Here is a 14,652-nt window from a genome sequence, read left to right as displayed (position 1 = left end):
AAGATACATTTTATATATCAGCTGTAGCCCTGTTGACTATCTCAGCTATTCCAATTGATTTTTCTAACACATACTTGCAATGCCTGTGAGATATCTCAACACAAGCTGTATAATTACTGGTATTTATCTTGAATTAAAGACAGGGAGAGAGAGAGAGGGAGGGAGGGAGGGAGGGAGAGAAAGAATTGTGCATAGTACGCTTTAGGCCCAGAAAGTTTCATAACTCCCAAGAGAATCTAGTACACACTGTCAAACTGAATGGTGTCTTACAGTTAATTTGGTTGATGGCCAGGGGCCACAAATAATTCTCTTGCCCACAGCCAAAGTTACTTAGCTCTATACAGATAAACATCTTAGTTTCTACAAAGACTCCGAATCATGAACATAATTTTGCCATGGATAACAGGAAAAGTATAACTTATATAGGATTGTATAGGTGTTGCTACAAGCTTACAATGCAATGCATTTCTAATTGTTTCTAAAGTTTAGGAAGAATAAAATGGTTAATCTTCGTGATGACAAAAGGAAGCAGGAAAATAAAGTGACACACTTGAATGAACTGTGAGGAAATAAAGTGCACAACATGTGATAATGCCATGACTCTGTGTTACTGCACATTTCTGGGCTGAAAAGATACGGCTTGATGGGTAATTTGTCATGCTGTGCAATAGAGAACAACAGTAAAGAGACTTCAGACAGAAGAAAATTACACAAATAGTAGGGTGGAAAGGTATAATTGAAGATGGCAAAAGACTGAAAGAAAGACATTTAAAATTACTGTACTGACCTACTAAATGCACTTGGGCGTGGAATCCTGGCCTCACAAGAAGCAGCATTAAACGACTGCAGGCTGTGACACTACTACAGGATAATGCCAATCTTACAGAGCTCTTAGAGGATAAAAAAAAATCCAGTGTAAGCTTAAAAAAAATCAGACCCTGTATTTTGCACATATGCATAGCCTGAACAACTAATGAATTTACAGTAAGGGAAAGTTTACCTATGGCCATACTGGTGTTTTTCCTTACACTACAACCCTCTTACACTAGTAGGACTTTCTGTGGAGCCCAGGAGAAGTGACAGAATCTATTTTACAAATAATATCTTGATTTCATGTGCTTTTTACAATCCAAAACTTTTGCACATGTTCAGCAAGCCAGGTACCTGGTATCTGGATCCACAGAATCAAAACCTTCCTTTCTTTTTTGTGAACTGCACAAGGCCTTATTCTCTGCTATTGAGTTATGCGTTGCATTATGTTTGTAGAAAGTCTAAGTGAGCTCCCTTTTATTTGTTTATTTTACTTGATTTGGCCACTTGCCACTGAAGACACAAATACCCAAAGGTGTCAAAAGATCCTTGTTCACTTCAGAGAAGCTAGCAGAGGCAGGGGCCACCATAAAGGTGTCTTTYTCTGTTCAAGATGTCCGGCATTGCTCAAACTCTTGGTTCCTTATCAAACGCTCTTGGGAAGGAGGAGTCTGACTTTCTACGGCACTCCTCTAGGACATGAAATCTCATGATATAGAGAGAAAATGAGGTGACTTCTGAAATAAATTTGTTTGTCCTTCTTGCACCTCTTCCCATACTCTCCTAGCACTTTAGTGAAAGTAGACTAAAGGAAGTAGAAGGGAGATCTTATTTTTCCAGTTGGTTTAACTGTGTATTACTTATTAACCTCAGAAAGATGCTGTGAATTCATTAAAAATATCTGAGTCCTTCATAAACATTATAGTGAGGATGGATACCAAAGATTGAGATATGGTCTATTACTACCCCAAGTCTTCATGAATGTGAAATTTTCATATCACTAGCTAACTTTTCCACAAGCTCATTGATGCATTTCTGTATAATACAAAGAAGACTACTATCAGTACATTAATAACTGTATCCTTTTTTGGTTTTGGAGGCTTTTGAATTGGACCTTCATATCTGTGTGCATATCTATGTATTTAAGAGAACTTAAAGATTATGTCTCTTTCTCTTCTCAGGGCTACCTGAAACACTAGAAAATGCTACTGAAATGAGCTTCCAAAGGTTTTTTTGTTGTGGGTACAGTAGACTGGCACAACAGGGAAAGCACTTCTGGCTAGCGCAAGACTGATTTAACAGTTTGCCAGGTTCCTGAAGCACCCACTGTGCATGAAGCCTGAACTAAAGAAAGCCAGAGCAGCTGCAAAATGAGGCACTATTCCATTGCAGCGATACACTAAGCCATTTTGCTACTGTACAAACATTTTGACCATAAAAATAAATGATCTAAATTGTGAAACTGTARCTAACCTGCTGTCAAGTTAAATAAACAATGAAGCAATCCAGTCCAACAGCAATTTTTGTTTCATGACCTAAGCTTTTCAGAAGGCCACTTCTAGTGCATTCAAGTACTAAATGAAGAGAATATTTTAATAAAATAAGTTTCTGTGTTTATCACACACCATTTGGTTATAGTCAGGGCCCTGTGTGATTCTGTGGCAATTAAATTGTCAGAGAATCCACCCATTGCTACAGACACACACTGCAGGATGCAGACTGTCATTTTTAAAACTAAATAGTTTTTTAGCCTTTAGTGGCAAAGAAAATCTTCCAGATGTGAACTGAAGTCAAGCAGAGGTACATGCCCAAGTTTACAGGCAGCTTAACACAATGGCTCTAATAGGTATAAACTGCCCCCTTGTTTTTAATTGTTAATTAAACCAGAAAACTTGATAGCAATCATTTAAATGGTCAGTGATGCTCAGTATTTCACAGCTGCTTAATATCATAATCTCTGCACCCCAGACCATCTTCCTGTTCTTCCCATGTTCAGTAAACTTCAGTTTCCCCATGTCTACTCCCCAAAACTTCTGGGTTTTATGCTGACAACTCTTGGTACCAATATTGCATCCTGCAACTCACTTAAAAATGAAAAATTAAGGCTGGCATAAAATCAATAGGATGCAATATAAGATTAAATGCCATGCAATCCTGATTTCATTGTAACATTTTGGTATTTTTTATTTATTTATTTACCTGCAGCAGTGCCTGAATTCAGTGCCTGAGGTCAAGTGAGCTGATTTAAGTCCATATGTAAAATCGTTATTATGTTGTGCTATTGTGATCTTATCCAATTCAAAACCAGCATGCTTTATTGACATTTCACAGACTATAGTACATAAATATGAAAATAACATAAGATCCAGGACCTCGGCTGGTGTAAATTAGTGTCTTCAGTGGGAGTGATGCCAACTGTGTTGGCTGAGGATTGGTGCATGGAAAATGATTGGGAAAATATAGATGTAATTGTGTATAATGTTTCCTATTAGTAATCTTACGTTCAAACATTCTTAAAGAGATGAGAGACTGTCTCCTTGTCCTCACAAAAAAAAATAAAGATTCCTTGAGGTTTTACTCAGTCAGCTATGAAAATCACTACTGTCCAGTCAGGGTCATTGTCCCATTCACTGCTTTTGGGACAGAAATTACTACCCATCAACCATGAGCAAGAAGTTAGGAAGGAGCAGGGAGCTGATCTTTGCCAGGGTGCAGTCCTTCCCTTGGCAAGGTGAAGTTCCTGCACTATTTCCCTGGCACAGCTGTGTAAACTGGGATGCTTTAGGTCTGATTTATGTCGCCATAGCTTTAGGAAGAAGTCAGGGAATGAAACTTTGGACAACTCTCAAAAGAAAAACTTTAGCTTAAAAATTTGTTTTTAGCATTTAAGAGTAAAAACTTTATTTACTGTAAAGTAGTCCGTCAAGCTGGCTTTACTACCAGAAAACAAATTCAAATCATTAACAAAAGTGGTAAAAACACTACTGTTCATAGAACACTATGAATACAACAGGAACAGTTCTGGTTTCTGTTGGAGATTTTGACTTTTTTGCAGCTAAGTTTTTTTCATAAGCAAGATAGCTTTTATTTGAAGACATGCATCATGCTATTTCAAAAAAAATTTGAAATTATGAACTGCTCTTATACATATTTAGCAAAACCTCATTCAAGGCAATCGAGAGAAAATACAGGACTTGGGTTCATTTCACACAGTTTTGAGTACATGTATTGGCTAGATGGTGATATTTTACTAGAATGGTGGAATTTTCAGGACTATGAGTTTTCATTTGAAAATGGACAACAGATACACATGACTAGAAGGTTATAAATTGATCTCATGGTTTTATTGCATAAAGTAAAAGCTGGCTTAAACTGGCAGGATGACCTAGAAAAGAATTGCTTTGAAGAAATAATTGTTTTAACCTGCAAATTCTCTTTCTCAAAAGATAGAATTTACAAAGCAATTTCCCTAGCCTGAGGTTTTAGTCTCATCTTTATTTTCGCAACAACATTCTAACTCCATTTCTCAAGCAGCTACACTTACAGCCTTTGCTCAGAACCTCTAAGCTGAAGCTAAGCTGAACTTATTTCTTTCCTGACAAAGATGTTCTATTGTATTTCATACCCTGTGATCTCAGGGAGAGAGAATGGAGCCCTGAAGCTCCCATAGCTATAGTTACATTGCTTTGGTTGTTCTAAGTTTGCATTTGCAAATGGCCAAGTGGGTCAAATTGGTCACTCTATCATCCCTAAATCACTAATTCAGTTGTAAAATGGAGTGGATGAGTCCAAGCCATACTTCAGCAGATCCAATTTGTACTTGCTAGCTTTCCTCGCATCTCACTGCCCCTCACAGGTCTCTGCTAGGAGTCACATCAAGTGATTGCCCTATCCCAGAGAGAAATTGTGACTCTGTTGTGCCACCTAGCACACAGAGGGGAAAGATGGATAAAACCTGCAACCAGGAGCAGAAGGCCCACTTCAGGCATGGCTGATCCTTGCTCTCTGCTCTATTCTTGTCACTGTAGGCTATAAGCCTTCCACCACGCAGCAGACTACACATTTTATCCAGRTCATGAAGTTCCTGAATTTTCTTGATGATGGAATTACACTGCCATCCACATATGGTATGATCAACAAAACAGGTCCAGAAGCTTCCTGTGTGAAGAGCCACCTTTTGATGTTCTGTCCTGGGAGGTGGCACCCTCTTTGCAAGGCCACCTCAAGGACCTAGTCCAAAGGGAGTAGTCTTCATCTCCAGGAAATATTTTAATTCTTTTATCAGGCATTATCTAGCTCTTTTAATCATGGGCATTAATGCAGTATACACTGAAGATATGTGTTACATCAGTTTTTGAGAAATTCAGCCCTTTTTTACACTGCATCAAGCCAGTTCTCTTTCCCAACCACAAAAAGGAACAGCAGCAGTCAGCCTACCAATATGCATTGTGGGCATGCCCTTCTGCCTTGAAAAACTTACTTACACTTTAACCAGCTCTTCAAATGCAGAACCAATTGTGCCAGTAATTCCTTCAGGAATCCAAAATATTCAGTAAAAAAAAAAACACAAACAGCCAACATTCTTAAGTGCATGAAGCTAAAACTCCTGATGATGTTCACCTGCAGGAACCCCATTGTAGAGGTTTCCATCATTGCCTTACTGAAGTGAGAAACTACAAGTGAAAACAAACATGCCCATGGTTTTTCTTTTCTTTCTTCCTTTTTGTTGAGCAACTCTCTCTCCAAAATCAATCCTTTCACCTGGACTCCTGTGCTGAGAGATCATGGTGATTTGGCACATGCTGGTTGTCCTCTGCATGCTTCTCGATTTTTCATTCTGCCAATACCTCCATCTTGTTGAAGAAGCTCCCTCTAGCTTAGTGGAGATGTGCAGCTATAACATCCATGCACACCTTGTTTTCTCTTGACCTGTTCATGAGGTGATCCTACAGCAAAGGGCTGCAGTCATGCTTTGAACAAGATGAACTGAGGACTCTTAACAAAATGTGTCCCCACCAAGAAATCCAAAGTCTTGATATTCTTCCCTAGATTCTGTACATGTAATCTCCTCTACTGCATTTCTATGAAAACACTGAAAGACAAGAACATGTTTTACACTTTTCATTTATAATCTCAAGCTGAACCCATCCCCAAACAGATTGTTTCTCTAGACCATCACTAGGAAAGGTGATCTAGGCAGATGCATTTTGACTTGTATGACTGCAAGCATTGATAAAGGAAAGAGAAAGGAAGAAGTTGTCAGAGTCCTGAGTGCACTAACAGGCCTTAATGGCCCTAAACAGCCTCACCTGGGGCATCCACCCACACCCTCTGCAGATGGGTCTAGGCACTCCATTTAAGCTCAGGCCTGAATGCCTTGGTAGTTTGAGCTATGCTGTAAATGTTGCAGCCTCAACTCCTGTCTTTGTCTTCTGAGTGGTCCCTAGACCTATGCTGTGAGTAGGCTTTCTCCTGGATGGACCTCTTGGATGTATGTTGTAGCCTTGTTGCAGTCTTGTCTTTGGCCTTGTCTCCTGGACGGACTGTAGACACATGTTGTGGCTTTGTTTCCAGTCCTATCTCTGGCCCCATCTCCTACTATTTGTGAGTGGACTCTCTGGATGGGCCCCAGACTTGACTATTTCAGCTTGTCTGGGATTGTCAGTGGACTCTGTTACCAGCCCCCTGCTCTGCCTGCTGTCTTCAGATGTTGTGAGACCATGCCCTGATTGGTGAAGGTGCTGTCTGCACTGCAGTCACCTTTGGCTCCTGGCTTGTCACCTGCCTTGCGGAGCAGCCAGCCCTTGCTGCTCCCTGACAGAAGTAAACTTACATGTGATGAGGAAAAATTAACTGCTAGGTGAGTTCCTCTTCTGTCTTCTTGCAACTGGTAGCCAGGCTGAGAGCATGAAGATACTCGAACCAGGGAAAGGTATCCCTAAGGAAATAGGAGCTGGTGTACCAAACACAAAGAAGCATGCCAACCCTCTTTGCAGTGGAGCTGCTACTCCTAATGCTGATCTCAGGCTAAATTCATGTGATAGGCTACTATAGGTGCCCAGTAATGATTACACTCTTAAAAATCCTATACAATTTGGGATACTACCTGGAGTATCTGCTATGTGACATATTTGCCTCTATCCCCTATCTGCAATGATTTTTATCTTCCCAGAAGATGCACAGAGGAGTATTGTGAAATACTTTACTAACATTATTAAATTAATTGTTAAATCATTCCTGTGAGATAAGAACTATTTAGAGTTACAAATGTAATGAGCTAAAAGCAGTAACAGCCTCTTCCTTGGGTATGGGAGAAAAGGAGAAGGGCAGTCTTCCTTCTTTCATAACCAGTCATCTTATGACACATCTCAGCTGAACTTCTTAGACAGCTTACCTCTCAGTGTTTTGTATGAAGTAAGAATCCATATAATTATAGAAGAATGTGCACTTTCAGATTTGTTTTGTTAACTTTTGCTTTTAAAAAATAAAAACGCACTTATACTGCATTACCAGACTATGACAATAATGATAGTGAGCTAAGTAAAACCAAAACCCAACAATGTCATCCAAAGAATACGTACTGAGTTGCAGGGGGGAGGAAGGGAAGGGAACCAGGTCTCTTTTTAGTTAATAACAGTCTTCATCCTGGAGCATATGACATTCCCATAAAGGCTAATTAGGGCAGATCATTATATACTTACCTCCTCAGAAGGGTGGAAGTGTTAATGACTGAGCAACACTACAAATGTATTTGCCCCAAGTAAAGACATCAAATGACCATATGGGATGATCCTAATAAGCACCCCAAATTTCCATTTTACACATGTCCTATTTAATATATTTAAACTGTTGAAAATACTATTATAATCACTCCAGCTTCATGGCAGCTGATGTGCTATACATGTTTGAGAGGGTGGTATCAATTAACTATGTTATCTGTAATGCCATGCCTGCAATTACTACTACTTCACAACTTGTCATTAATGCATTTGACAGGGTTTTTCCAAAGTAACATTTATTTAGAGGTTAATCAAAATTCCTAAGACTGCCATTTATTATAATCTGATTTTGGATAATTGTCCAAATCAGTGGCTCTCAGAGGCAGCAGTTTTGTCTCAATCTCAGTGAATATAGTATATTAATGCCAAAAAACAACAGAGGATTAGAATTACATTTTATGTACATATAAGTGGCTGTTGCACAGCTCAGTTCTTCGGGATACATGAATTCTATCAGAAATTTTTCTCTCTGCTACTTAGAAGGCTGGACAATGCTTACAGCAACATTAGGAGCTGGGAGGGTGGGGCAAAGAGAAAGTCAAAGGGAAGCCTGTTCCCTGTATCATTCCAAGGAGCAAATAAAAAAAGGGGGGGGGGGAGAGGAGGAGAAAGAAAAGAGAAAGAAAAGCAACCTATGCATTTATCTTTTTGTATTGGAAATTGAGAGTGAGCACATAAGGGAAGGACCAGCAGCTGACCCATCTGTTCTGTATACAAGGCAAAATATACACAGTTCAGTGTATGCCTTACTAAACCCTCAGATTCTGTAAGAAAAGAATGCCCAGTGCTTAAAATATCAGGAATATCAAAATTAGTTGCCACGCAGCTATAATTTGGCTCTTTGCATATAGTCATGCCAACAGTTTTTAATCACTTCCTCCTCCTCTTTGGTGCCAGATTCCCAATTGAAGTCTCAAACAAGCATACATGACCTGGTATTTTCTTGGTGAATTTCTCTTTGGCAGATACGCTATTTGGGCAGACTTCAGATACATCCTTAAGATCATCCCTGATAAACTTACTTCATTATTCCAAAATCTGTAGGTGTTAGAGATTATCAGCAAAACTATTATAATTTTTTAGCATATGTAAACTAGAATACTTCTCCTACTGTTAATTTCAAGTGATTGCTGAACCATTCTAGAAAATTTGGGATACAACACATCCCAAAAGGAAAACTTTTCAGCTTAGTGGTTGAAATCCGACAACTTACAATTAAAAACATCTCAGTGAGAAATGTCAGGCAACCTTATGTATGGCTGGGATACCAGTCCACCTAAAATAATATTTTTCAAATCAACTATTCATATAATATGAAAAGACMTACTTAAAACAAGCAGGAGGTCCATTTACTTGTTTACTAATAAGCACCTGTTGTTGAAATATCAGGACAGATGTAAAACAGATCTCATATATTGAACAGAACATATTTATAAAACTGGAGCTTACAGGAGTTTGGGAGACAATAGCAAAATATGAAAAATGGTTTGCAAGTACAGGAGTTAAATTATTTTTTGCATGAAACTGGGAGTGTTAAGTGAAACCCTTTATTCCACTGAGCCTTTCCAATGTTTATTCTAAATATTCCTTTTCAAATAATTAATTTGACAACATACCATATTGCTGATTTGCACTATGCTTTAGTTCTAAAAGCTTGTTACATTTTGATTTTTTTTGTTTTTGCTTTTAGACACACTCTATTTATGAATCACTCTCATATTTATATTTTAATTCTTGGGCAAGTCTACTGGCAATTAATATGTAAAACAGTTATAGAAAACAGCAGATCAGTTTGTAATAAATCATACTTTGGAAGAGAAGGTCACTATTAATTTATTATTACTTTAAAATAGCTTATAATCAGTGCAACTGTTCTGCTGTAAACATTACTGGGAAAATTCTCTCTCTTCTCTATTGACACTATCCTGGATAGCATTTAAATTAGTGGCAGGTATGTACCTGAGTTCCCATAGAACCACTTTTTTTTTTTTTTTTTTTTTTAAACTCAGCCAGAATCTGATAAGACAGAGGTTGTTCTGAGTTACGTATTTGTAGTTCCTGGAACAGGTGGTCTTCCTGAGTCAGTCTGTCATCTAATGTTTATATGTGAACTTTATGACAGAGGCAGTGCTGTATACTGCACTGAACTGCATAGAGGCTGCTGTGCATGAAAGGTTAARTTTGGGCCCTACCATGTCACCTTTTCCCTTCCTGCCTTTATGCTTTGCATATTACACAAGCACACTGCCTACCTAATATTATTGTATGTGTCAAAAATTACTTTCTCTGCCTGGACTAGTAACTTCTTCACATAGTTTCTTTTAAAGAAAATCAAGAAATAGGGAGATTTAATGTGCATGTGTACATGTGTATACAACTTTTTTAGGCACAGTATTTCAGCAGAACTGGCAACTCACTGCAAGATCAATTTTTTTTCCCATGCATCTGTCTATACTTCCCTGTCATTGGTTTAAATTTTCCTTTTTGAAAAGTTCCTTTCTTTTCAGGACATTCAAAGTAGAAAAGTAGAGGAGCGTATCCCAAATGCCTATCTTTTCCCCACTCAGAGAAATTATCTTCTTCCATGCCTTCAGCTGCTTTTATGCCAAATCTGACTCTCTCCATTTCTGCAACATTGCATGAACCTCCCTCTGGCTACCAGCTACTGCCTCAGACAAAATTCTTCCCAAATAAACCCTCTTTTCCTTCTCAATCCTCCCCTACCTCCTTCCTCAGTCTGTATTAACTACTCCATTCTCTTTCCTCACTTACGGACCTACATATTTCTGAACTTTATATCCTTTACGCTTGCAGCTAGTTTCCTAAATAGTGTTCTTTCCTTTTTTAATGTCCCTAAAATTTGCATCCCCCATCACTGCCAGCATCCACTTAAACGGACAGACATCTCACAGTAACTATCCTAACGTTGCACAACACCCTCCTCTCATATCTGTTCAAAATGCTGCTTCTAAAGTTAGTTTCCTCCAACCATACTTCTTCCACTGTCTAGATATCTCTTGATTTTTCTTTCTCTTCAGGAACAGAATTCCAGCTCTTAGGTACTATGAAAACCTGCATAACATTGCCTACTCTCTTGCTTGCCAAATGTAGCTTTACATTCTTCCTGCTTTAGGATGCTACACAAGAATATAGGGAAGGACATGTGCAACTTCAAACATATATGTTTAGTGCTGGGCTTGAAGTTACGCACATACATGAGTGCATTTATGAACCGGGGATTTCATATTCTGTCATATTGCTACTGTAACTCTGTATTTCCCTCCAGGCAATTGTTTGCTCCTGCTAATGAAAGTACAGTCCATACTCTCAGCTTTCTCACCCCTGCCTTTGGCTTGTTTTAAGCTCAGTCCACAAGTATGAGACATCATAATTGTGCACAAGTTCCTCAAGTGCAGCTACTTTTAAGTCAGCCAGGCTTCTCATCTCATCCTTTTCAGCTGTGTTTGTCTCAGGCCTGGAAGCGGCAAAAGTTTGGGCTCATTTTCTCTCTGATGGCTCCAAAATAGCAGGAGGTGCTACTTGGAGAATTCCTTGCCCACATTTTAGTCTGCCTCTGATCCTTAAAAACCTTCAAACAATTCAGCCCCCTTTTGTCTCCACATACTCACTCTACCTTTTTCCTATTCTTAAATGTTTTCCACCTTTTTCCCCCTGCTTATTTGTACTGCCCTATTTGGCCTGTAAATTTAATGAACATGCAATGAGCCTTTATGTGTGTAAAGTGCTGTGTAAGTTGACAGTGCTATAAAACTGGTCTGTAGCAAACTAAAATAGTAATAATAAGTTGGGCATATGATGATCTAGAGTTGTATAATATGCGCATTATCATACGATCTGTGCAGTTTTTTCATAGCTTTTTAGCACCTGAAAAACTGAATTTAGGCCAAATGTTGTATCTCTATTTTACGTGATGGAGAAGGGAGACAGATTTTATCTGCAATATGCTCAGGCTGACTTTCTAGCATTTTGGAAGTGATTCTTTAACAAATGCTAGAAAAAAGACATCTTGGATTAAAAAGCTAAAAATCATAAAGCTGAGAATATATTACTTAGATGAAGATTTATGTGCCCAAATGATACCATTATCTTTTTTCCTCATCCCCTTCTTTCCCAAGATCTGTGGCTGGGAAGACTGAGATTTTTGCCCACTACATAGTGACGAAAGGGCAAATCTTTTCCCCCGATTTCAGTGTGGCAGGATCAAGTCCATCATGTGTTCAGTGCATTTTTGCAGTGTACCTGAGCAATCCCCCATTCAAGTACATAACTGAAAGTTTATTTGTTCAGGTTGACGAACAAGGTCAGAGCTTCCTTGTCTATGTCAGGGTGAATTCACAGAGGGCTGAGCTGGGACTAGTGTCTCATTCTACTTCCCAGCAAGTACCCCAGCAACCTCGACCTTGTAGCAAGGATAAGCACATGATAGAAGGGAAATGTACAAAATTGTCATGTGTGCTGCATCCTTCCCTGGAGGCTGGAAGTTTCACCTCTCTGATATGCTTAGCTGGCTCAGAGTAAAAGTTCTTGAGAGCAGTCACAATCCTAGGTCTCATGTGGCAATCCACAGCAGTATCTGCAGGACAAATGGGCCAGCCCACAGGCAGATTACCCACTGAAGCTTTCACAGAAAGTCAAGCAGGTTCAGTTAGCTTACACCAAAATCATAGAACTTAAAACTTTGACACATTTGTATACACACGCATAAACGGATGTGGAAGACTGATGTGGAGAACCTAGCATGTGAAAAGGTAATAATTTTCATTAGTTAATAAAGTTTTACACACAGTGTCTGCAAATGCTGTTCCAGTCTAATCAGCGGAGAGATCATTTGTGCCATCTGCACTCAGCAGGGACTGGGTTGTTGAGACAAGGTGGCAAATAAGAACAATAACAGGAGTAAATGACAATAATATGCAGAAATATAAACCTAGCCAACCAAGACTCTAAACCAGTTGGATTTCAATGAGTACTACTGGATCTTTCTAGACAGAAATGTGTTTTTCTGATAATGGTTGTAATTACTAAAATATTTTAGTGCTACAACCTGACCCAGGTGGAGAAAATACATTTTCCATCAACAAAATTAAGGTATGATTAAGGTAGGATTAAAAAAAAATAGAACTTTAAAGATAATGGATTGTAATCACTTATGTTCATACTTTGTAAATCAAACTATATTGAAAGTGAGCATTATTTGTACCAGATAATAGGCTGAATTCCTAAACAATTTTGAAATTGAGCCAAGGAAACTTTCAAATAACTACATTTGTTCTGAAGTGGATCTTCAGAATTATAATTTTGAAAGTAAATGTAGTTTGTGCCTATATTCCTTTCTCTGCATGGGAATACGGAGATAGAAAATCCCTTATTTCTGCCAGTTCTTTGGCTTGATTTTTAACTAAGTAGTGAGGCGGGCACATTTAATAGGAAAATTATTATTTTCCACTTGACTTATTTCTATGCTAAAACATCTTTATTTTCAGTCTTTTGGTTAGGTTTCAAGCTGATTGTTAAACTGTTAACTTCTGTGACCTACTAAATAGCCATACAGGTGGCTATACCTGTTTTCAAAAGAAAATAGAGTCTATTTTCTTACTAATTATTTTTTCTACTATTTCTTTTTCATGTTCAAAAACAGTCTAGTTTATTGCCATTAGAGCAGTGCCTAAGTCTGAAGGGAACATGAACTATGATCATTATTTTTCAGACTGTAATGGATCATCAAAAAGTTCAGAATTCTCATTCATTAGGACTTTGAATGTTGTTTTTATCTAAGAATGAGAGCTGACGGGACACTTGAAATGAAACGTGATTTTATCAAATCTGATGAAACCATAAGAGCTTTATTATGACAGATACAAAACCCAAGAACCTGTTCCTCTTACCAAGCTTCCCCAAAGTACCTCCTGTATAATTATTAAATAAAAACACTTACTTATTCAGTACTCAGCTTTTAAACCCTGAATAAGAGAAGTACATATTGAGAGAGGTACTTACAACGTTTCCATGGATACAGGATGATGCCAATCAGGTCCATGTTTTTATCTGAAAGGGTGCCCCTGCGGAGACATACAACTTGGTGAGTGGTTGTTTATACATAGTAAGTAAATAGGAACCTTGTTTATTTTACAAAGCGCTCCTGACCCAGACTTTTTCTCATCGCTCTTTTTAAAATGAACATTTTGCTCCTTTTAAGCAGCATATTCTAGTAAAAGACATACTTTTGATGATTTTCCTTAAAGTTGTCCGAGTTTATGACATAGTTTTCAAGCAGAAATGGAGTATCTAGGTATGTTACGTCTAATCCTGGCAAACCTATGTTGACAACTTTTTTAACTCTGCGATAGATATACTGATGCAAATTAAGTCATTCTATTTCAATCAACAGAAGCCACTTCCAGGAAGAAGAAAAAAAGAAGTAATGGGCGGATTTAAATGATAAATGCCCTTACCTGAATCCAGTAAGGACAAGAACACCAAGTTTAGTTTGCTTCACTTTCAGAAGGCTTTCCATTTATTTCAACTTCCATTTTAAAAGTGGTTGGTTCCTAGATTCCCAAAGCATAAGTGCTATGAACATGTAATTTTGACATCCAGTCTCTCAACACTGCAAGCTTTCTAATTTTGGGAATGAGATTAATACCTCCTATTTGAAAGGTTTTAGTCTTCTAATATTTCTTTGGATAAAAAAGCACAATGAGTTAGTGAAAAGAAAGGCAATCAACTTTAATACTTAACACAGTTTAATAACCTGAATTGAAATATGTGTGTGCTGTATTTCCATTAAAAAAGTTTCCTTCCAGCCACAATTAATAGAACAAAAACTTGTCTTGTTCAGAGATTATTCTTGGAATGCAATTTTAGCGTCTATGTAAAGGAGGAAACTTTTTTGCCATACGAAAGCAATTTTGCCTCTTCCTTTCTCAAAGAAGTGATTTCTGGACAAGACGGCCGATTCGATATTTTCCATTTGCACTCGCAGCGTTCTTTGAGGGGGGGCCGGGAATTCTGTGTTCGTGTGCCAGCGCTGACAAAGGTCTGC

The 14,652-nt window shown here is 38.2% G+C and overlaps 1 long non-coding RNA gene across 1 annotated transcript; it reads right to left on the bottom strand.

The window, feature by feature from the left end:
- Positions 1-3,738: 3,738 nt before the first annotated feature.
- Positions 3,739-14,189, bottom strand: LOC112966903. The gene is made up of 4 exons (XR_003253782.1): positions 14,063-14,189; positions 13,608-13,669; positions 6,644-6,748; positions 3,739-5,902 (listed from the first exon to the last, which is right to left on the bottom strand). It is a non-coding gene; the product is annotated as an uncharacterized LOC112966903 (long non-coding RNA).
- Between the last annotated feature and the right edge of the window lie 463 nt (positions 14,190-14,652).

Source organism: Apteryx rowi, unplaced genomic scaffold, assembly GCF_003343035.1.
Source record: "Apteryx rowi isolate R43461 unplaced genomic scaffold, aptRow1 scaffold_104, whole genome shotgun sequence".
NCBI classification, from domain to species: Eukaryota; Metazoa; Chordata; class Aves; order Apterygiformes; family Apterygidae; genus Apteryx; species Apteryx rowi.
This window is presented reverse-complemented; position numbering and strand designations above follow the sequence as displayed.